The following is a 23,045-nucleotide window of genomic DNA, read 5'->3' as shown; positions in this document are numbered from 1 at the left end:
CCAGGCTGCAGCATCCATTGGCGTCATCTATGGAAAAGGCCAAGCTAGGTGATAGGTTATGCTGGCCTGGGTTAGAGCAACCACTGCCATGCTGGAAGCAGGCTTGGTCAGGGAGCTAAGGAGACACCCAAGCTGAGCTGTGGTTCCCACCAGTGAGCACAGAATTGGAATGGAAGCAGCAAACTGGGGCAGGCTGGACATTGCTGCAGCATCCCTCGGTATGGGTGTGGACTGAGTCTGGGGTATGCCAGACTAGGCTAGGCTCCAGCACCCACAAGAGGTGCTCACAAGAGCCAAAGTGGGTGTAGGCAGGCTGGGCTAGGTCTCTGTGTCCACTGAACCATGCAAGAGCTGAGTTTGAGGGTGGACCAGGTTTGGCTGGGCTGTAACACCCAATAGTAAGAGCCAGAATGGATGTGGGCTGCTTGGGCAGGGCAACTATTCCTGTCAGGACAGAATATGAGACAAGCCAGGCTGGGCCAAGGACCCACTGGTGTCTGAGATCTGCCACTGGGAGGTGACCTTGGGGAGCTTGGGGAACTCCTCAGTCAGGATGCAGTCCCTGCAAGTGAGTGCAAGAATCAAGACTGGGAGTAGCCCAGATCAGACAAGGTTATAGTACTTACCGGCATGTGCATGGGTCAGGTCTGGGGGCAGGCCAGGCTGGGCCAGTTCACAATACCCATTGACAGAGGTGAGAACCAGGATGGGGTGCAAGACATGCCAGGTTAGGCTGTAGTACCTACCAGTAAATCACAAGGTGAGGCAGGCCTTGCCAGTTTGGGCTGTAGCACCCACCAACACATGTAAAACCCAGGGGGGAGGGGGCCAGTCCAGTAGGGGGTAGAGGGGGACTCCCCTGATGGGCCATTGCCCCCACTGGTGAGCGTGAGAACTGAAACCAGGGGCAGACCAGGCTGGGCAGGGCTACAACACCTGTTGGCCTGCATGTGAGCTGGGTTTGGGGAGAGCCAGGTTGGGATAAACAACTATATCCCCTGGTGCATGCGTGAGCCAGAGTAAGTGCAGGTTGGTTGTGCTTTGCTGCAGCATGAGATGGCAAGTACTGGGAATGGGGCCAAGCCCATCAAGCTAGACTGCAGAACCACCTGGAAAGTGCAAGATCTGGGGTAGGGAATGGGCCTAGTAAGGAAACTGTGGGTACTTCTCTGAAGGCTGCAGCTCCCACTGGTGAACATAATAACCAGGGTTGGAGGCAGGTCTGGCTAGACAGGAGGTGACACACAGAAGCATGAGTGTGGGTTGGATAGTGGTGTCCGTTGGGTTGAGCTAGGCTGCAACATCCATTAATGTGTTCGAGAGCCAAATGGGATGTGGGACAGATCGGACCAGTGTGCTGCACATACTGGCAAGTACAGGAACCTGGCCTGGGGGTGGGCCTGATGGGGGTTATGGGAGTTCACTCCAACTAAACTGCAGTTCCTGTTGGTGTGCATCAGGGCCAAGCGTGTGGTGGGCAGAGTTGGGCTGGACTGCAGCACCCATTGATTTGCATAAGAGATAGGGCTGGAGATAGAACTGACCCAGGAATTACAACTACCAGTGTGCACAGTCTGATATGGGTGACAGACTGAGCCAGACTCCACACTGGCAAGCACACACACGTCGGGTCTGGGATCACTTGAGATGAGATTTCTTTGAAGATTCCCAACTGAACCACTGGACTCAGAACTCCAACCATGGGGAGAGTCACAGGACCTATGGTCTGACCGTGGAGTGCTTGTGTCAGAACTGGGTCTCCTCAGTGGTGTAGATAGAACTGTGGACAGAATACCCAGATGCACATAGAGGATTTGGCAGTCCGAGGGAACCTACAGAGGTCATCTGGTACTATAGCAGAGGAAGGAGGGCAGAACAAATTGGACTACTCTCCCAGTCTAGCATTGACAGCAAGTAACTGGGTGAATGGATATTCTAAGGTGGACTATGTCAGCCAATGGACCGTAGAAGGATTTGCTCCACCTTGGAGAAATGAAATGTACAGAATCTCAGAACTATCAAAAACCACTGGACCAGAACACTCGGAGCATGCTCCACATCGGGAACCCTGCAATGACATCTGGTGGCTGTCTCCCATTCCAAGGTATGGAGTTGGTTGGGAGGCTGGGTGCAGCTTCCCCCCTACCTCCACCATTTCCCCAGATACAGGAAGAAGAAAAAGAAAATTTTGAAACAATGACCTCATCCACTTTCCCCTAATCTTCAACATGCCCCACCTGAATCAGCTATGTAAACATCATCAAAAACAAAATTTCTATATTAAAAAATAGAAGACACATTGACAAAGGGAGGAAAGAATGAGATGACAATATTGCCTTCTCAAAAACTGTGAACTGTGCAGCGTGGAGAGATGCCTCCATCTTGCGCAAGGCAGAGGTAATTAAGGCCAGATTAGGGCGTGAAGAGAAGGTTCAGTTGGTAACCCTACACCTTCAAGTGTCAGGATCTCAAATGGGTGCCTGTTTACATCCTGGCTTCTCTGTTTCCTGTTCAGCTCCCTGCTTGTAGCCTGATAAAGCAGTAGAGGATGGCCCAAAGCTTTGGGACCCTGTACCCATGTGGAAGACCTGGAGGAGGCTCCTGGCTTCAGATTGGCTCATTTATGGCCATTGTGGCTAGTTTGGGGGCTGAACCAGTGGACAAGATGTCTGCATCTCCTTCTTTCTGTAAATCTGCCTTTCTAATTTATATATATATTTTAAAGTTCAAACTAGATTTGAAACTGAGAACCAAACATGCCATGGTGAAATAGAGCAAGATGGGGTTCCACAGCTCCTCTTTCCAGAACAATAGCAACAACTAAACCTCTGCACCCTCTTCAGCCAGGCAGACAAGCGGCTACTTCCATGATCTCTCCCGGTTACCTCAGAAAGTCAGTGGAGCCCTCTGGAGAATAGAGCAGGAAAATGAGCATTGACCTTTGCTTTGCAGTGCCAGACACACTATGGTGAAATTCAGCACCAGACAGAATCCAAACTCCTCTATCTGCAGGCTTATGTTCACCAATTGAGCCTCTTGGTCTGCCACAGCATGAGGCAGAATCTTGCCTGTTTGTCTCAGCTTGTATCACTACCAGCTGCATGCAAACCAGGAACAAACTCACGAGAGTACACAGGACTCTGCAGCTCTGACATTCAGCTTAGAGTCAGTTTGAGTAGCCAAAGGGGGATCTTTAATAATGCCCCTCAAATCTCTAAAAGATACAATAGAGCAAGATTCTAGTTGTTATTACATAGGTCACAAAGCAAGCACAGGACTGTCTTGGAACACAGTGTCAGGCTCCTAAAATCTGACATGGATTCTTTTTTTTTTTTAATATTTTCTCTTTTTTATTATTATTATTTTTAATTCATTAATTACATTGTATTATGTGACACAGTTTCATAGGTACTTGGGTTCTCCCCACCCCTCCCCAAACCCTCCCACCATGGTGGATTCCTCCACTTTGTTGCATAACCACAGTTAATGGTCCCTACCCCTAGGCCTTTCCTGCACATGGAACCAATGTACCCACTACGATACCAGGTGAAGATCCACAGGATCATTTGATTGGAACTATATACCAACTAGCATCACCCATGGCTGGCTGCTGTGGTATTCAGCCACAAATCCACCTTAGCAGCAGGCAGTGAATGAGAATGTGAATCTTGGTTTTATCTGTGTGCTGTGTTAGGTTGGCAGGTTGTAGCTTCTGAGTGTGATCTAGCATGAAAAATTTGTTTCCATGATATTGTACATTTCATTTCTCCCACAATTCATGGCAGAATAACATGGAAGGAATAATTGTCTGCTTCAGGGAAGAAAGAGGAGGTATATATTAGTCATGGCACAGGAATCTGTAGCCAGGCAGGATCCAGTGTTACCTGGTCACAACAGGCAAGGCATTTTGGTCTACCTTGGTCCTAGGTAGAGGCTTGTATGGACAAAATATCCTTTTTACATACTACTCTAGATCATTCTAAAGAGCGCACTATGGATATGTGACAAACCTGAGCTTGGAGCACTCTGTAGTGCTAAATACTAAAGTGCCAATACATAAATAACAAACTTGATGAAAACCTGTATGTATAGTGCCATCTAGTGCTGAAATAACAGAAGTCTGCAAAGCTTAGACAAAATAAGTAGGCTACTCAGATTTTCTGGTATAGCCACTACCAAATTACAATGTCTAGAGTGAATACCTAATCCTTCAATGCACAGATGACTTCACCAATAAGTATTATGAAATTTTCAAGGAACCATGACTTCACTAATGATCAAACTAAAATAACAAGAAGTAATCATAGCAATTGATACCTTTAAGCTTTCGGGTGGAAAATTCAAAGTATCTCCTTCACTGCTGGTGGGAGTGCAGGCTAGTACAACCGCTGTGGAAATCAGTATGGAGAGTGCTTAGAGAATTGCAAATAAACCTGCCATATGATCCAGCTATCCCGTTCCTAGAAATACATCCAAAGGAAATAAAAACTGCATATGAGAAAGGGATCTGTAATCCTATATTTACAGCAGCACAATCTACAACAGCAAAGACATGGAAACAATCTAGATGCCCGTCCAAAGAGGAATGGTTAAAGAAACTGTGGTACATCTACTCCATGGAATATTACTCAGCCATTAAAAAGAATGAAATCATACAATTTGTAACTAGATGGTCCCAACTAGAGACCATCATCCTCAGTGAAATAAATCAAAACCCATACCATATATTCTCTCTAAGGAGAGACAAATACCATATATTCTCTCTAATATAAGGAAATCATCATGCAAATTAGGCTTTTGTGATTTCTTTTTGTCACCCATGCATTGATTATTCAGTGGCGCACTTTTTTCCGCTCTATGGAGATGTATTTTTTCCTTTTTTCTTTTTGTCTTTGTTTTAACTTCATATCTGTTGTCAACCTTATCTTATGGCTTCTCACTTAAGCAAATGTATAGTGATGGACTCAGAACTCCAATTACAGTGAAAATCGTAGGATCTGTGGTCTTACCATGGAGTGCATGTGTCAGAATTAGGTCTCCTTGGTTGCTGAAGATGGTGCAGTGGATGGTATGTCCACATGCACATGAAGGATATGACAGATCATTGAGATATTCAGAGGAAGTCTGGTACCATGGAGGGCAGAATAAACTGGACTTTCCCGGCCAAGCATTGACAGCAAGTATCTGGGCAAATGGAGACCCTAAGGTGGACTATGTCAGCCAGCCAATAGACCTTGGATTTCTTCATCCTTGGAGTAATGAAATCAACAGTATCGCAGAACTATTGAAACCAATTAAGTAGTACCTTCAGAACATGTTCCTCCTTGGGGACCTTTGGATGACATCAGACGGCCATTCCCCATTGCTGGGTAATGATGGAGTTGGGCTGCTGGGAGCGGCCCTCTTCCCTTCTCTCTCCCTTTGCCCAGATACAGAAAGAAGAAAAAATGTCTGGTTTCTGAACCCCATAGCAATAATTTCTGACTCTCAATGTCTGAAATGGAACCCAAGAACTTACATATCTAACACATTCCCAGATTATTTTGATTCTACTGGTACAAAGATAAGACTTTCAGAGTAACACTATATTCTCTAATCCAGAGATTTTTGTCACATGCATAATTTTGATTATAAACTATAGACCAATTTTTGAAAAATATAAAATAATAGATGCTTCTGAGTAAGAACACAGCAGGGGAAGAGAGACTAACTAGGCTAGTTAAAAGTGCAAAGAAAAGGCAACTTATTTGAGTAACCTGTTGGAAGGTATTGAGTTCTCTGGGGTATTATAATCATGTACTTCCCTTGCTCCCCATTTAAACTCAAGAGTAAAATGTGTACAGAATGATACATCACTATTGGAGGACTTTGGAAAATAGATATAAGTAGATAAGAACAACAATTTAAAGTATCACCTCAACTCAGCATAATCCACAACTCAGAGCTGAGCAATGTGCACAAAGATAGATTCAGGAGATGCATGGCACAAAGAACAGGGAAGAACAATATCTAAAGCCTCAAATTCCAAGTAATATCGTGGTAGTCTGGCAATGGGTAGAATTGTGGCCTCAAGAGTGCAAGACAAAATCCCATTGGTTTTTTCCCCCTTTTTTGCCCTCCTTCAGACTGGAGCCTGGACATGGTGTAAACCACAAAAGTGGGACAATTTTTGGCTGGAAAGTTCAAAAGGAGAGACCTAGGAACTGGAAAACACTCAGGGGATAATGGAGAGGAAGGAACTCAGGAAAATGATTTTGCAAAGCCACCGATAAACTCCTGATCTGAACTAAAGTCACTCATGCCAGGATCTGATACTAATTAATATACAAGTGAACTTCATTTTGGCCTCACATTGATCCCTGGATAGTACAAATGAAAACTAAATTTACATTGGAATTCATAGCCAATGGAAAACTACAACAAAATATTGCCATTTTATTAGGATGTAAACAACATTACTAATTTAATATTTCAATTTAAACATTTTATATATGTCTAGGATAACTTAAAACCCATTTGGCATACAAAGTATCATGAAAATTTCAGTTTTCATGGGAAAAGAAAACACATGTCAATAATGAGCTGATAGAGATGTTGGAATAAGCAGACAAGGAGTTTAAACCAGTTATGTAAAATATTTTCTAATCGTCAATTGTGAATACTCTTAAAATAAATATTCAAATACTAAGAGTGCCTGAATTCCATTGTTGACTCTAGCCCCTGAGCCCATCTTCTTGCCAATGCACACTCAAGAGACTTAAGCAATTGGTTTCCTGTCAAGAATGTGGCAGACCTGGACTGTATCCTCAGTCCCTGACTCTAGCACATGTCCATTTCTGGCCCTACCTCAGCCCAAGAGTGAATAAGCTCTTTCTTTTTCTCTGTTTCTGTTGCTCTGAATCTCAACTAATGACTCTTTTTTTATAGTATATATCAATCAAGAAACAATATGTATAAATAAGTAACAAATAGATATTTTAGAACTGAAATAGGGCCCGGCGCAGTAGCCTAGAGACTAAAGTCCTCGCTTTGCATGTATTGGGATAACATATGGGTGCTGGCTTGTATCCTGGCTGCCCCACTTCCCATCCAGATCCCTGATTGTGGCCTGGGAAAGCATTTGAGGATGGGCCAAAGCCCTGGGACCCTGCGCCCGTGTGGGAAACCCAGAAGAAGTTCCTGGCTCCAGGCTACGGATCAGCTCAGCTCCAGCCTTTACAACCAATTGGGGAGCAAACAAGCGGACAGATCTTTGTCTCTGTCTCACCTCCTCTTTCTGTATATCTGACATTCCTATAAAAATTTAAAAATAAGTACATAGAACTGAAATAATAAGCAAACTAAAAATTCACTATGTAGAATCAATGGAAAAAGAGGAATGACAGAGGAAATAGTAAAGTTGAAAATGAATCAATACAAGAGTCCAAAAGGAACACGATGAACAAAGATTTTAAAAGAAACACAAGAAAATCAAGATGGCAGAATAGGGTAAGGACACGTTTAAATGGACGAAGAAACATTATCCAGTGTGAGGCAGAGAGGGCACATTCCAGGAAACAGGAGAGGACAGAACAACAGCAGAGGGGTACCTGGAGACTTAGAGACACAGGAAAGCAGTGGACACAACAGTGTAGTGTTACAGTGACTGACACCCCAGCAGCATTCAGCAAGTGGCGATCTGAACTGCACCTGCAGCCAGAACTCCACCAGCAACAAGGTGGGAAGGGACTTTCACCGGGAGCTCAGGAGGTGAACCCAGACAAAGAAATCCCTGTCACTGGCCTGCTTGATTTCACCAAGAGCAGAGACAGAGCAGCAGATCCCAGATGGGCAGTGCAGGAATAGGGTGAATTTCACAACCCAGTCTGCCCCCTAGAGCCGAATCAGGTGCCATTTTGTTTGAGGAGCCAAAGGCTATGGCAAAGTACTGCGCATACACTGAGCTGGCAGTGAACTCATTTCTGGTTCAATGAACAGCAACAACGTGGCATCCTACAGGTTGTACCCAAGACAGGTCCGGGTAGACCTCAAACCTGATGGTCAGCAGATCAAGAACTCTAGTACTGGCACATCAGGCGCCATTTCTTACAGTGTGGCAAAGAAGTAACGACTACGGGGGACAACAGTGAGCTGCACATGCACTGAGCTTAGCAAGAGCTAACTGAGCTCAGTGCATTGCACTAGTACCACAGGAAAATAATACCAAGAATGGCATCATACTGGTCAAAACAAGTCCATGTGGCCCTCAGACCTAATGCCCAACAGGTTGCTGCAAGATCAGCAACACAAACAACCTAGCTATATAGGACTGTTGGTGTCTCCCTGATCATGGGACCTGCTGAAACCAGAAGTGGGAGAAAGGTTGTACAGACAACGGTGCAGCCTCAGCAAGATATCACAGGAGGTGGAGAGTGGTGAGTCAGGAGCTGGGGCTGTGGAGACAATGGTGCAAATCTGACATAAGAACCCAGACCTGGAATTCACTGGAGGGAGTGGCACAAGTGATTGCAAACAAAGAGCCATGTACCACCTGCAATAAGTAAAATCAAATTGTAGACCTGTGGGTGACAGAGCTTGGAAACCTGCGCCAAGGCGAAGACTCTGATAACCAGAAGTACAATGACCAAGACCAAAAAAAGAGATAAAAGCACAATGGATATTACTGAAGAAGCCCCTGCAAAGGAGCAAAAGCTTTGCCAACTTCAGAGTCAACTGAGGAAGACATTGAGAAAATGGGGGATACAGAATTCAAAACACTTGTTATAAAGATTCTTATCAACAATGAGAAGCACGTAAGGTAGGCATCAAGGAATTTAAGGAATATGTCACACTGGAAATGAATCAAATGAAAGCTGATATATTAGAAATGAAGAATACAGTGGAGTAAATTTAAAGTACAGTGGAGAATCTCCAAAATAGAATGAGGGAGGCAGAAGAAAGAATCTCAAAATTAGAAGATATTTCCTGTCACCAGGGGGGAAATAAACAAAAAGCTGGAAGCAGAGTTGGATCAGGCAAAAAAATAAAGTACTCAAAAATTGAAAGACACTATTAAGAGGCCAAATATAAGAGTTATGGGAGTCCCAGAAGGTGCAGAAAGAGAAGCTGGATTTAAAGTTGCATTCAATGAAATAATAAGGGAAAAGTTCCCTAATCTAGAGAAAGAATTGGGAAACAAGATCCAGGAGGGGCACAGAACTCCCAACAGGGTTGACCAAAAGCAATCTTCACCACCACACATGATCATCAAGCTCTCTTCAATTGAACAGAAGGAAAAGATCCTGAAATGTGCACGTGAAAAAAATCAATTGACATAGAAAGGAATGCCAATTAAACTCACAGATCTCTCACAGGAAACTCTACAGGCAAGAAGAGAACGGAGTGACATATTCCAGATTCTAAAAGAAAAAAAATTGTTGGGCCCGGCGGCATGGCCTAGCGGCTAAAGTCCTCGCCTTGAAAGCCCCGGGATCCCATATGGACGCCGGTTCTAATCCCGGCAGCTCCACTTCCCATCCAGCTCCCTGCTTGTGGCCTGGGAAAGCAGTGGAGGACGGCCCAAAGCTTTGGGACCCTGTACCCGCGTGGGAGACCCGGAAGAGGTTCCAGGTTCCCGGCATCGGATTGGCACGCACTGGCCCGTTGCGGCTCACTTGGGGAGTGAAACATCGGATGGAGGATCTTCCTCTCTGTCTCTCCTCCTCTCTGTATATCCGGCTTTCCAATAATAACAAAATCTTTATAAAAAAATATTGTTGGCCCAGGATAACATATCCAGCGAAACGTCCTTTGTCTTTGAAAATGAAATACAATTCTTCCACAGTAAAGAAAAGTCAAAAGAAAATGCCTCTTCCAAACCTGCCCTACAAATGATACTTCAAGATGTTCTCTTGACAGAGAAGAGGAATAGTGCCAAACAAAACCAAAGGCAAATGGGAAGAACATCCCAGTAAAATGACAACAGAAGACTAAATCAATGAACAACCCATTGATGAAATGACAGGACCAAAGTACCACCTATTTGTATTAACCGTGAATGTAAATGGCTTAAGCTCATCAAACATCATAGATTAGTTGACTGGAATAAAATAATAAAATGCATCTATTTGTCCCTACAGGAGACATATCTCACCAACAAAGATCAGTGGAAACTATGTCTCATGGATTTTGATTTTCTTTTTAATTTCACCTCTTCAAAACACTTTTTTCTCATTAAATTATTCAGTAACTCACAGATCATATTGTAGCATCATTTTATTTAAGATTTTCTTTTTCATTTCTTCAGTGACCCATTAATCATTCAATAGCATATTATTTAACTTCAAGGTGTTGTTAATTTCTTTTTTCTTCTGTTGTTGATTTTGCTTTATGGCTTTTTAAGAGCTGGTGGTGTTAATTTCTTTTTTCTTCTTGATGTTGATTTTGTTTTGTGGCTTTTCATTAAAGGGATGTATAGTAGCTGTGTAATGGAGACTATCACATCTAGTGGCATGTTATTTAATTTCATGGCATTGTAAATTTTTATTTTTCTTTCTATTGTTGATTTTATATTGTGATTTTTCATTTAAGGGGATGTACAGTAGCTGTGTAATGGAGACTGTCATATCTAGTAACATGTGATTCAACTTCATGGCATTGCAAATTTTTATTTTTCTTCCTGTTGCTGATTTTATATTGTGACTTTTCATTTAAGGGGATGTACAGTAGCTGTGAAATGGAGACTAACATCCAGATGTGAGGATACAATGCAGTATGCATCTCTGCTTCCAGACAAAGATGGACTTACAATGAAACTGTTCACTACATCCTGACAAAAGGATTCTGGACTCTCTGCCATTGTCCATGCCTGCAATGATGGACATATGACTGAGTATGAAGAACATTACTATAGTAATAATTAGGGGAACACAGTGAGGAGGGAGGTAATTGGGGAGGGGAGAAGGGAAATCCCAGGATCTATGGAACTGTATCATAAAATGGTAATAATAAAAAAATGATTAAAAAACCAAAGAGGTCAAGGGTGATGGAATGGAGGTATCGCTGATGGGAGCGTTCTGGATGAAGGATGCCTGCAACATTGCTCAAGATGGAAGGTTGAATAATGCACACCAAGACAGTTTGTTTGGAGAAAACGGGTTTCTCGTGTGTCACAAAATAGTAAAGCAATGAAAGTTCATGGATATAGGGAATGGAAACACTCAGTGCATGTTATAACTGGTTTACGTGGCATATCTTTGTTGAAATATTGTACTGTACTCCATAACGTATAAACTTCATGTTGATCAAAATTTAAAATAAGTCTTAAAAACAGGAAGAAATATAAAACCTTTGACATTTTGAAGGAAATAGTCCTCAAACCTTCATATGTTTCTCTGTTCCAATAGAACCACTATAATATGGAATTTCCTGAGAAAATGCAATAAATACTTTTATTTGATATAGTGAATTCCTACAGAATTTTATTAACTCCTTATAAATTAACATATGCTCCACTTGAATAATCAGCTATCTACATTTACACTTGATACAGGGCTATTCCATTTCCAGGCTCACCAGCCATTTTCCAAACACAAGAGGCGGGGAGGTTCTAAATCCATTTCTGATCAACGTGTGCTTTTCTTAATCCACAGCAAATTTTCTCTGGAGCTCCCAATCGGAATGGATCGACCATAATCTGAAGCTCTTGTTACCCATTTATCCTTCCTTTCCTATCCTTCACAAATTTTAGTTCTCTAATGTTGTCTGTCTGCTTCTGCTCCTTTTCCTCTTTATCTTCCCAGTCATTACTCACAGTTATTCTCCAGACTTCTAATTCCTCCTTGGCATCTAATTTTCAGACGGTTTCATCTTGCTTACACATGATCGATTTAGTCTTTATAAGCAGTCAAGAATAACTACTGTAAATACGTGAGTTAAATATATATAGGAAGAAAAAAATTAAGGAACTACAAAAGGTAGTCCTGGACTTTTGCCAGGAATTTCGCAGATTTACAGCAAAACAGACTAATCTCTATTCAGACACCACTAGGTGGCCCTCTTTTCCAATCTCTGGCTGGTTCAAATCTTGGTTTTTGGCCAGGTTCATTCCTGCCTTCCAAATGGCTTTTTTTGTTTGTTTGTTTGTTTGTTTTATTAATTATTTAGCATTATGTGACAGTTTCATAGGCTCTGGGAATCCCCCCACCCCTCCACTTCCCCTCCCCCCTGGTGGATTCCTCCACCTTGATGCAGTATTACAGTTCAAATTCAATCAAGATTCTTTCCTTGCAAACGTATACCAAGCATAGAGTCCAGCTACGTATTGTCCAGATGGGTTGAACAGTTTCTTGGGGAGACCATTTCTGGTCCGAAGTTAGAGCTGGTAGAGTATCATCACAGTCAATTAAGAGTCCCAATATAACATCAACAGCAATTTGCAATATTATGGAATTGACATGGTTTTGAGTCTTGTTAGAGTTACAAGCCAGTCTAGATTATCCTAAAATCTGCCAAGATCAGCAAAATTATACTTCAACACAACAAATGGCTAAATATGAAAATGAAATAGACACGAGACAGCTGAATGGTACCTTATAGCCATTTTAAGGTATATAGCAGCCGGTGCTGTATATAAACAAATGGCTTTCTCTAGAAGTTCCCATGACTCCAATCATCAGAGACCAGCCGAAATTAGTGCCAACCTTGAAACACATGATGTTAGTTTGTATTGCCGAAAGCTTCTAGTGGAATACTTGGTGATTCACTGTTAGTAGCAGTTGTATGGGATTTTAAGCTAATCAGTATTGAGGCAAAATTTTTCACTTTGAAGCAAGACAGACTTCCCAGTGGTTTTGAAACATGGAGATTACTCTCGAAAAGGTGGATGAGGACATCTGTGTTCAACAAAATACTTTCTCAAGAAGCTTTAAATCTCCTATTTGCTCAAGTTGGGGGACTTTCACACGGTACTGAACAGGACTGTTGCATTTATCTGCTGTTCCCCTAAGCTTTTTACTACAAAGACTTAATTAAAAGGGTAGCTGCTACTGCTGTTTCTCAAGGCATTGCCACTAAATAGCCCAAAAAAACTTCTCAGAGGGAAGGGAACACATATTTATCAAAGCAGCCAACAGTTGGTTTGCAAGCATCCTGAATTGTGGATGGCAGACTTGGCTATTCAAGGTTTTCTGATATTTGTGCTTCCTTCAACGAGTAGTTAGCTTGGTGACTTATTAACTATAAAAATGATACCTGTTTCAATCTGGCTATTCTACAGAAAAGTAAGATCTTAAATCACCATCATATTCCAAACACACGACCATGCTCAACTGGACTTGAACCCTGTTGAATTATCTTTGCTGCTTGAACTTTGAGTTGTTTTTTTCATCAGTTCCTGCAGACTCCTGTGAAGGAACGCACTTTAGTCTCTTATTGACCTCCTGATAGCCATCTCAACAGTTTCCCTGCTGTGTTGTATCCCCTCAAGTCAACAAATGCTCATACAAGCCATCCTTTGTTCAGAATGTGGTCATCTTATGGACAGAATAAAAATTTTAAATGTTGAAAAGAATGAAGAATCATACAGCTAATTTGATATTGTGAATTCAATACTGAGACCACACAAATCCACTTTGATGATGGCAGTGGTATTAGTTCCCAAGGTTTTGGTCAATGGCTTAAAACTGAAAAGCTGACCAAAAAGCAGGAAGAGTTGAATTAAATAAAATCTGGTCTGGAGCTGCCTCCATACATACAGAAGTAATATGTAAATGACTACAACCTAATGTGGGACTACAGTAGTCCCCTTTTATCCATGGTTTCACTTTCTACAGGTTAAATGTAGTCATCTGTGACCCAAAGTGCTAAATGGAGTATTCCAGAAATAAACAATTCATCAGTCTGAAAAAAGCTTTATTAGATTTGTTATATATAAATATTACTATACTTATGATATTTGTTCTTAATATCCTATTTTATTACGAATGATTGTAAACTTGTACCAAATGGCAAATACTGCACATTCTCATTTATATGTTTGAGATAAATTTTTAAAAAAAGAAATGCCCAGATGATTCACTTTTGCTGCAAATATACTGCTTTTTAGACTTTGTTTTAAATCTTTACCAAATTCTTGAAAATGTAATATGACTATAGTTTTAATGATCTGTGACTATTTTAAAAAATATTGAATATGAGTGAAACTGACATCTTTTAATTTGATTATTGCTTACTACTCTTGCATATATTCCTGATGAACTAAGATCTTTCTACTTTAAAAATTCTGCATTTAATATAAAGCAATCAATCGATGCATTATATGTTATCATTGCTATGTACATACAGGGAAAAAAGTATGGCATCGATAGGGTTTGGTTTTACGCATCCATGGGAGCAGGGAATCTTTTTCCTGCCAAAGGCCATTTATAATATGAATTGTTGGTCACACAAAATTATTAAATTCAGAATTAATCTGCTATAAATTTATTTAATTTTGAGTCCTGCTGCCACTGACTTGGTAGAGCCAGACCAAATGATTTCATGGGCCACAGACAGTCCGAAGACCAGGTATCCCCCCATCCCTGGTCACGAGCATTCATGTTTGAGTTGAGAATATTAATTCTTAAAACTGTTATTATTAGTTTATTCTAGATGCTAGATATTTTGGACCAGTTAATATACTTATTTTATTTTTTTATTATTTATTAGTTAATATATTTTGTGAAAGTGTTCTTGTATTGGGCTTTCATTACAGCTTCTGCCCTGTGGTCTGGAACTAGATTACCTAAGTTTGAATCTTAACTCTGAAATTTATCTTGTGGCCCTGTTTAATTTATCTGTGCTTTTGTTGTGCTATCCTTATCTGTGCCTCAGTAGTACTATCCTTAAGGTAGATAGTAATACCTTTTAAGGCAGATAGTAATATCTACCTGAAATGTTTGTTATAAAGTATCTGGTCCAGTTTTTGGTATACAGTTCAGATTTAATAAGTGTTAGTTTAATAAGTGTTCTCTGTTCTTTTTTCTGTTTGCCTGGTCACTTTTTATTTGATGCTTTAAAAAATATTTTATTTATTTATTTGAAAGGCAAACAGAGAGAGAGAGAGAGAAAATCTTCAATTTATTGGTTTACTCCACAAATAGCCACAACAGCCAGTATTGGTCCAGGCTGGAGCTAGGAGCCAAGAACTCCCTCTAGGTCTCTCACGTGGGTGGCAAGAACTGAAGTACTCAAAGCCATGTTCTGCTCCTTTCCTAAGTGCAATTAGTAAGGAGCTGGAACAGAGCTGGAGTAACTAGGACTTTGTTACAAATGGAAGCTTCTTTTGCTGGGCCATGATACAAGCTCCCTCCATTTGTTATTTAAACATAAAGAGCTAAGGGCATGAACTCTATCTGAATTTTAATCATTTCAGACCCAGAGCTCAATACAGAGCTCAATACAGTAGGAAACTCAGTGATATTTGTGGTATATCACCCAGTCTACATATGGAACTTCAGTTTATTCAAGCATTCCTCTTTACATTGATTCATATCTTGGCATTTTGTTTGTTTATTCTGCCTAATGATACGAGTTTCAAAAACTTGTCATTAAATGCATATATTGTATGCATATCAGATTTAGAAAACAAATAGAAGTTTAAGTTTTCTGCTACCAAGAACCTACTTGATTATTGGAGGGTACAGGCCATCAAAGAATAAGTGGTATACTTGAAGCTATACCTGAACAACTTGGCATATTGAACAAAAGGAAAAAGAGAGTATAAATTTAACTGGAAAACACAGGGACATATTCATAGAGGGTAAAATATCCAAATCAGTTCAAAATGATGAGTAGCACTTTTCCAAATAAACAAATGCGAAAAAAAAAAAAAAAACCCTTGAAGAATTTTTCTTCTGTTCATTCTGACTTCTATATAATGTTTTGAATACTACTTTTTGGACATTAGACTAATACCTTTGTTCTGCAGTTTTTCAGTTTCCCATGTGTACACATTACATTTTCTTCTTTGTTCTTGTCCTTACTTTTTCACCTCAGTTCTGGATCCATTGCACACACATCTTTAGCTCTTCTATGTGATGTGCATTGTCCTTAAATTTTTATCTGCATAGGGTGTTCATTCCTAATGGTTCATTACTTCTCACTGCTTACTGTATTTAGCACGCTATCTGGATTGGGAATTGAAGATGCTTAACTGGAATGGGTGGTATGTGATGGACGCACTTTCAACAAACCGGTAGCAGCGCAGTGCAGGGCTTTCAGTTCTAGCAAACCTCCACAAAACATCATAAATAAGAACATCAGTGAAGGGGCTCCAGAGCAACACTGAAACGGCAGGCAGGAGAACCCAGGATTTACAGGGTGGCTTTATGGGCCTGTCTCTTCTTCTCGCGCCTGTTTCTAAATCTGCTCAATGAAAGAGATGAAATACACACAGCACCACGCAAACAGACAGCGGGCTAGCTCCCCAAGCGCCTTAGCACTCACCCAGGACAGGACGGCCGGAAGGAGCGGGGCGGAGCGTCAAGGCTCGCAGCTGGGCCCCGGGCAGGTTGGGGGAAGGGTGCGCAGGGCAGGCAGTTTCTGGATCAAAAACGCGCAAGGAGATTGCAAAGCTGCGTTCCAGCCTGCAAACCCGGCACTCACGCCCCTACCACCCCCACCTTACTTACTTGTATTTCCGTGAGCTCTGCGGAGTTGGCAGTCGCGGCCTGCAGCACAGGTGGGTCCTGCTCCATGGGTCGGTGGAAGGGGGAGGGGTGGGGTGATTCCCAGTTCCAACGAAACTGTATCACATAATACAATGTAATCAATGAGTAAAAAAAAAAAAAAATCCACTTATTTTGGTGCAAAAAAAAAAAAAGAAAAGCCGCATCCAGCAGTCCAAGAAAAAAAAAAAAAGAGTATTCCCGGTGGGTGGGTGGGATGAATGGATTTGCCCAGGTGCTTGCTTGCTTTCAGGCCTGGCGCAGAGAGTGAGGGCGGCGTCAGCGCCCCCCTCCCCCAGGACTGCTGGACCCCGGGCGGTGGTACTTACCTTAACCCTGGAGGAGAAGGCCACTCCTGCTTTGCCGCAGGGCTGTCGTCACGGTTTATGCCAGTTGCGCGACAGAGTTCGCCTGGAGATCAGCGTGGGGCCAGATGGGCCCAGCGTTCAGCAAGAGCTGGAGCTAGCTCGCTTAGTGACTGACGGCCAGCTTACATTGTTGCAAACACCCACCGTGGGACATGTCAGCCCTGGTCTGTCACTCACTCACTATCCAGCTTCTGAGTCCTGTTTGTGCCTCACATGTCTTAGCAATGGAGAGGAGAATGGTACTGTTTGCACTGCTACACTGACTTTCCTTCCTCCCTAACTCCACTAATGTTCTCTACCCAGACATTACCCTTTGTCTGCCCCTCCAGAGCAAGACTGCTTAAAAAGTGACACAGTAGGACGCGGGGAAATTGGGTTGGCTAACTCTCATTGTCTGAAAACTCTTAAGAAACTTTTACTACTACTTACTGCCCTAAAAAGTGCTAGTAACATTCATTCCATGCATTAAGTGAATGTTGGGTTTTAATGATGCTCTTTCAGAGATTTTAAACAGATAACTGACCATAATGTTGGAGGGACATAGTACACTGCCAACAAGTCTCATATGCAAGGAATTTGGTGATTTAAGCCAACAGAATGAAAAACAAAACTTTAGCTCTTACATTTAGAAATACTTTCATAACCTACTTCCATACAAGTCCTTTACAGTTTCTTCTTAGCTTGCTATTTTCTTTTCAGAATACACTGTAGCAAAAAGTACACAATATGTTACATTAACTCAAGAATGAAGGCAAACAAGTACTGTAAACATTTTAAAACAACACTATGTTGTCAACTTCCAAATCCTGCTCCTAAAGTAACTGGCAACAATAATAATGACCGTATCTTATTCAAAATACTATATATCTATACTAATTACTATATGTCTGTACTAATTTCTGAGAAGTAAATATCACTTTTTAACGACCGTATTGTAAGAAATTAATGTTTCCTTAATGTGTTCCCCAGCTCTTGCAGCCAAACTGAACACAGACCCATACTGGGCACTGCCATGACCCTCTTTGTACAATTCCTAAGGCCCTCCACCTGGATCCTCATATGGGCCACATACCACCTGCCTGCCATTCATTGCCTGGTGTAAAGTTTTACAGGATAAATGGCCCTTGGAGAAACCTAACCGGTGCCATATCTGTAGATATTAGGCAAGGAGTAGCTGAAGGTGGATGTTGTTGTGGGAACCTACTGGTTCCCCCAAGAATTTGGAAAAGTGAGAGAATTTATGTCTGGGCATCTGCTGCACTGACCTTGGGGTGACTTTAGCACTGGCTGTTTGGCAGGATCCAGTGTGATTCCTCATTGAACCGTATTTTGACTCTACTCATCCTTTTTGTTCTCTATTCATCATACTTATTCATTCAACCCAAAGACAATGGATGTCTGCTCTGTGCCAGGATGTTGATCCACTCACTGTGATTCGCAGCATATGATTACAGTAAGTCTGGAAGGACAGAACAAATCCAACTTTAAGCATGTTCAATATGAGGCATGCTCACTCTTCTCCACCTGGTCTCTTTTTGATTTTTATTAATATAAAGAAAACAGGTTTCATGCATTTCATAGACAACAGTTCTAAGATGATTATCATTGTTCTTTTTCCCTCCCTTCTCTCTTCCCTCTGTCTTTTCCTTTTTTCCTTTAAGTTTTGCAGAAACATAATTTTGCCTTATTTTATAATCACAGGTTTAATGCACCATTAACCATAATATTCAGTGAGTAAAAAGTAGAAAATCATTGTTCCACAGTATAGGCATGAGCTAAAAACAGTCATCGAAGCGTAAGATATTAGTTTCATTCCTTTTTAACAATTTTTATTTAAGTACAACAGATTTCATGAAGTTCAGTTTTAGTTTTTAAAAGTTGTTTATTTTTATTGGAAAGGCAGATTTACAGAGAAGAGAGAGAGAAAAAAATTTTCCTTTTGCTGGTTCATTCCCCAAATCGTCACAATGACCAAAGCTGAGCCGATCTGAAACCAGCAGCCAGATCCAGGAGCCAGAAGCCATATGGGATTCTTGTATTTGCAGATGGATGATTAGTTAGTTGAGCCATTGTACCAGGTCTAAATTCCAGTTTTGGATATTTCCATCATCTCAATGACAGCCTTGTTGTCTGTTTGCAACAAAAACCCATTGTCATCCCTGGGACCATGCAATCACTACTGGATTTTTCTGTTTAGACATTCTGTGTAAGTGGAATCATATGCAACATGACCTTTACTGGGATTTTTTTGAGATTTTTTTTTTTCAAAATTCAGATATACAGAGAGGAGAAGAGACAGAGAGGAAGATCTTCCATCCATTGATTCTCTCCCCAAGTGGTCACAATGGCTGGAGCTGTGCCAAACCAAAGACAGGAGCCCAGAGCCTCTTCCAGGTCTCCTACACAGGTCTACAGTCCCAAGGCTTTGGGCTGTCCTCGACTGCTTTCCCAGGTCACAAGCAGGGAGCTGCATGGGAAGCGGGGCTGCTGGGATACAAACTAGCACCCATATGGCATCCCGATGTACAAGGTGAGGACTTTAGCCACTAGGCTAACATGCAGTACCCTCTTCTAAAATTTTATAGTAGTTTTTTCCTTTTTAATTTTTGCCTGTGATCCATGTTGAGTTACTTTTGGGCATACTGCTGTGTTATTGAAGAAATGGAATTCATCTTTTTGCATTTGAATATCCAATTTCCTTTTTTTTTTTTTTATTTTTTTTTTTTATATAATCCCTTTTATTGTATTGTTGACAATCTTTACATAGTTAACTATAGTTGAAGGAAAATCAAGAAAGAGAAGGAAAAAAAAAGAAAAAAAAATGTTCAGGGGGATAGGGAGGTGGGCAATGCTATTATGTCCATATTGTTTCCATCATGTATCTGAGGTAAAAGGGGGTATTGAGGGAGAAGCCCCACCCGGTTTCCCGCCCACCCCAAGTCCCATATGTGGGGCATGCTCTGAGATATGTGCTCAAGTGGAGTTAATAGTTCTCCAGTTATGAGTCACTGCCAGTTTCGCTCGATGAGGTGGTCCACTGATTGATATGGTCCATCATGAAGTCTCCATTTGTCCCATATTTCGCTGCCAACATGTAGCTGAGATGAATGATTGTCCTATTCTGTCTTCTGTCTTTTCTTGGTTAGAATTCTGAGTCCAGCAGTTCAAGTGGGGAGATCTCCAAAGATACTTTGAGGTATTCCCAGACCAGATTCTTGTATGTTCTAGCAAGCACAGGGCCCGGCACAGTCCATCACCCTGATCAGCTGGTGGTTGCAATTGCTGTGTTGGTTCTGTTTTCAGTCCCGAGTTGCACTGGAACCAATGGGTGTTGCAGTCCAGTCTGGTTCGGCCCTTACATCAACCAGTGGGAGCTGCAGCCTAGTCGGGGCGACCCACAATAACCCCCACCAAGCCTGCCCCCTACCCTGGTTTGCCAATTTGTGTAGCAGAAGACCAGTCTGTCCCCCATCCCATTTGGCTCTGGTACTTGTCAATGGGTATTAAAGCTTAGTTCTATCTAATCGACTCAACCATCCAGCCCTCACAGATGTTGTTGAGTGCCTCTGTCTAGCCATCCCAGCCCCCGTCCTAGTTTTCATGCCCTCCCACGGGAATAGTGACCCTAGAAGGGGGAACCCACTTTTTCCCTCCCAGGTCTCTCTGTCCCGGTTTATGCACTCTTTAGGTGGTCCTGTGATTTGACTCGACAGAATTAGTCCCCAGTGCCAGCTTCTGCCAGCTGATGCTGTGGCCCTGATCTTGTCCACATGCAGCGCACAGGTGTTGTAGCCTTGCTTAGTCGTGTCTGTCTCTATCCCAGCCAACACTCTCCAGTGGGAGTGGTTGTCCAGCGAGGGGACCAGCCCCTTAACCCCCCCGCCAGCTCTGCCCCTCCCTTCCTGGATCTCACGTGTGCTGGATGGGTGCTGCATTCATATCCAGTACAGGCAACCACGCCCTGGCGTTCCAGAATGTGTACTGGTTTTGTCGCAACCAAACCCGGCCCATTCCACACTCTGTTCTGGTGATCGGATTTGCCAGAGGATGACATGAACTGATTCAGCCTGGCCTGCTCCTGACCCATGCCGAATGCATGCCAGTGGGAAACTTTCCATGGCCTATTCTGGGCTGTTTCCAATCATGCTTCTCGCGCTTACCTGCAGGGACTGTGTCCTGCCAGAGGAGTTGCCCAGGCTCCTCCATCAGAACCCCTCCCAATGCCAGATTTTGCGCTTGCCAGGGGGTTCTTGAGCCAACCCTACTCAGTTCACCTCCTGTCCTAGCAGGAACAGTGGCTTTTCCTGGCTGGCTTTCACCCCATTCTGACTCTTGTTGTTGGATGTTTCAGCCCAGCCATGGCTCGTCCATACCCACATACAGCTCACACATGGCTCAGAAGGGGATTGAGACCCAGCCTAGTCAGTCCCACATCTACCCTGTTTCTCCATAACACCAGATGGTGCTGGGATCTGAACCGGCCTGGTGCATCCAATCCCAGCCCACACTAGTGCCTCGGGTGACTGCAACTGTTTCCTAGATAGAACGCAGCCCCCATTCCAGCACATACACCCCTTGGTGGGAACCTCATCCCAGCTGTGGCATCCCAGATTGGGACCGTTCCTAGCTGTAAATCACGCACCTGCACGTGGTTGCTCCGAGGACCATTAGGTGCCAGCCTGCTACACAAGCCGGAGCTTATCTTTTACTTGATAGGTGTTCAAAGCTCAGCATTATTAAGGGATTGGAAGTTCTTCAAAGGAAGAGTTACTGGCATTGGGAATCTTTAGGATTGACTCAGATCCCAGAAACAGTGGGGTCACTCTAGAGCTATCTCAGCAGCGATTCAGATGTCCAATACCCCAGAGCTCCCCGGCCGGGCGGCCAGCAGGCACAGCCTGGCGCCAAATGGCACGCTGACCGCCCTGGCCCAGCCCGCCATGGGCCATGGGCACATGGCGGACTGGGTTCGGGATCCGAGCTAGACGTCCTCTCCCGCAGCCCTCGGCTCGCCTCTGGCAGCCGGAAGTTACATCCTGCAGGCCCGAGGTTGCGCCCCTCCCCAATCCCGTTCACCCACCACCCAATGAGGGTGTTGGGTGGGTCCCGGACATGCCCAGTCACGGAGGCCTCCCCCCTCGGCGTACTCACCCCAGAAGGAAGCAGGCCGCACCCAGGCATGTCCGGGCCCAGCCCGCCATGAGCCATGGGCACATGGCGGACTGGGTTCGGGATCCGAGCTAGACGTCCTCTCCCGCAGCCCTCGGCTCGCCTCTGGCAGCCGGAAGTTAAATCCTGCAGGCCCGAGGTTGCGCCCCTCCCCAATCCCGTTCACCCACCACCCAATGAGGGTGTTGGGTGGGTCCCGGACATGCCCAGTCACGGAGGCCTCCCCCCTCGGCGTACTCACCCCAGAAGGAAGCAGGCCGCACCCAGGCATGTCCGGGCCCAGCCCGCCATGAGCCATGGGCACATGGCGGACTGGGTTCGGGATCCGAGCTAGACGTCCTCTCCCGCAGCCCTCGGCTCGCCTCTGGCAGCCGGAAGTTACATCCTGCAGGCCCGAGGTTGCGCCCCTCCCCAATCCCGTTCACCCACCACCCAATGAGGGTGTTGGGTGGGTCCCGGACATGCCCAGTCACGGAGGCCTCCCCCCTCGGCGTACTCACCCCAGAAGGAAGCAGGCCGCACCCAGGCATGTCCGGGCCCAGCCCGCCATGAGCCATGGGCACATGGCGGACTGGGTTCGGGATCCGAGCTAGACGTCCTCTCCTGCAGCCCTCGGCTCGCCTCTGGCAGCCGGAAGTTAAATCCTGCAGGCCCGAGGTTGCGCCCCTCCCCAATCCCGTTCACCCACCACCCAATGAGGGTGATGGGTGGGTCCCGGACATGCCCAGTCACGGAGGCCTCCCCCCTCGGCGTACTCACCCCAGAAGGAAGCAGGCCGCACCCAGGCATGTCCGGGCCCAGCCCGCCATGAGCCATGGGCACA

The 23,045-nt window shown here is 43.7% G+C and overlaps 1 protein-coding gene across 2 annotated transcripts in view; it reads right to left on the bottom strand.

Moving 5' to 3' along the window:
- Positions 1-17,125, bottom strand: part of SPRY3 (sprouty RTK signaling antagonist 3) — a 65,959-nt gene extending 48,834 nt beyond the window's left edge. Inside the window, exon 1 of one of the 2 annotated variants that reach the window (XM_058658523.1) lies at positions 17,015-17,125. The gene's annotated coding sequence lies outside the window, so the exon portion shown is untranslated. Of the gene's footprint in view, positions 1-16,649; positions 16,729-17,014 lie in introns of those variants that run through there. The other variant, XM_058658522.1, reaches the window with a different exon arrangement.
- Between the last annotated feature and the right edge of the window lie 5,920 nt (positions 17,126-23,045).

This window comes from Ochotona princeps, chromosome X (assembly GCF_030435755.1).
Source record: "Ochotona princeps isolate mOchPri1 chromosome X, mOchPri1.hap1, whole genome shotgun sequence".
Taxonomy (NCBI): Eukaryota; Metazoa; Chordata; class Mammalia; order Lagomorpha; family Ochotonidae; genus Ochotona; species Ochotona princeps.
The sequence above is the reverse complement of the archived record's forward strand: the minus strand, read 5'-3'. Positions and strand labels throughout refer to the sequence as shown.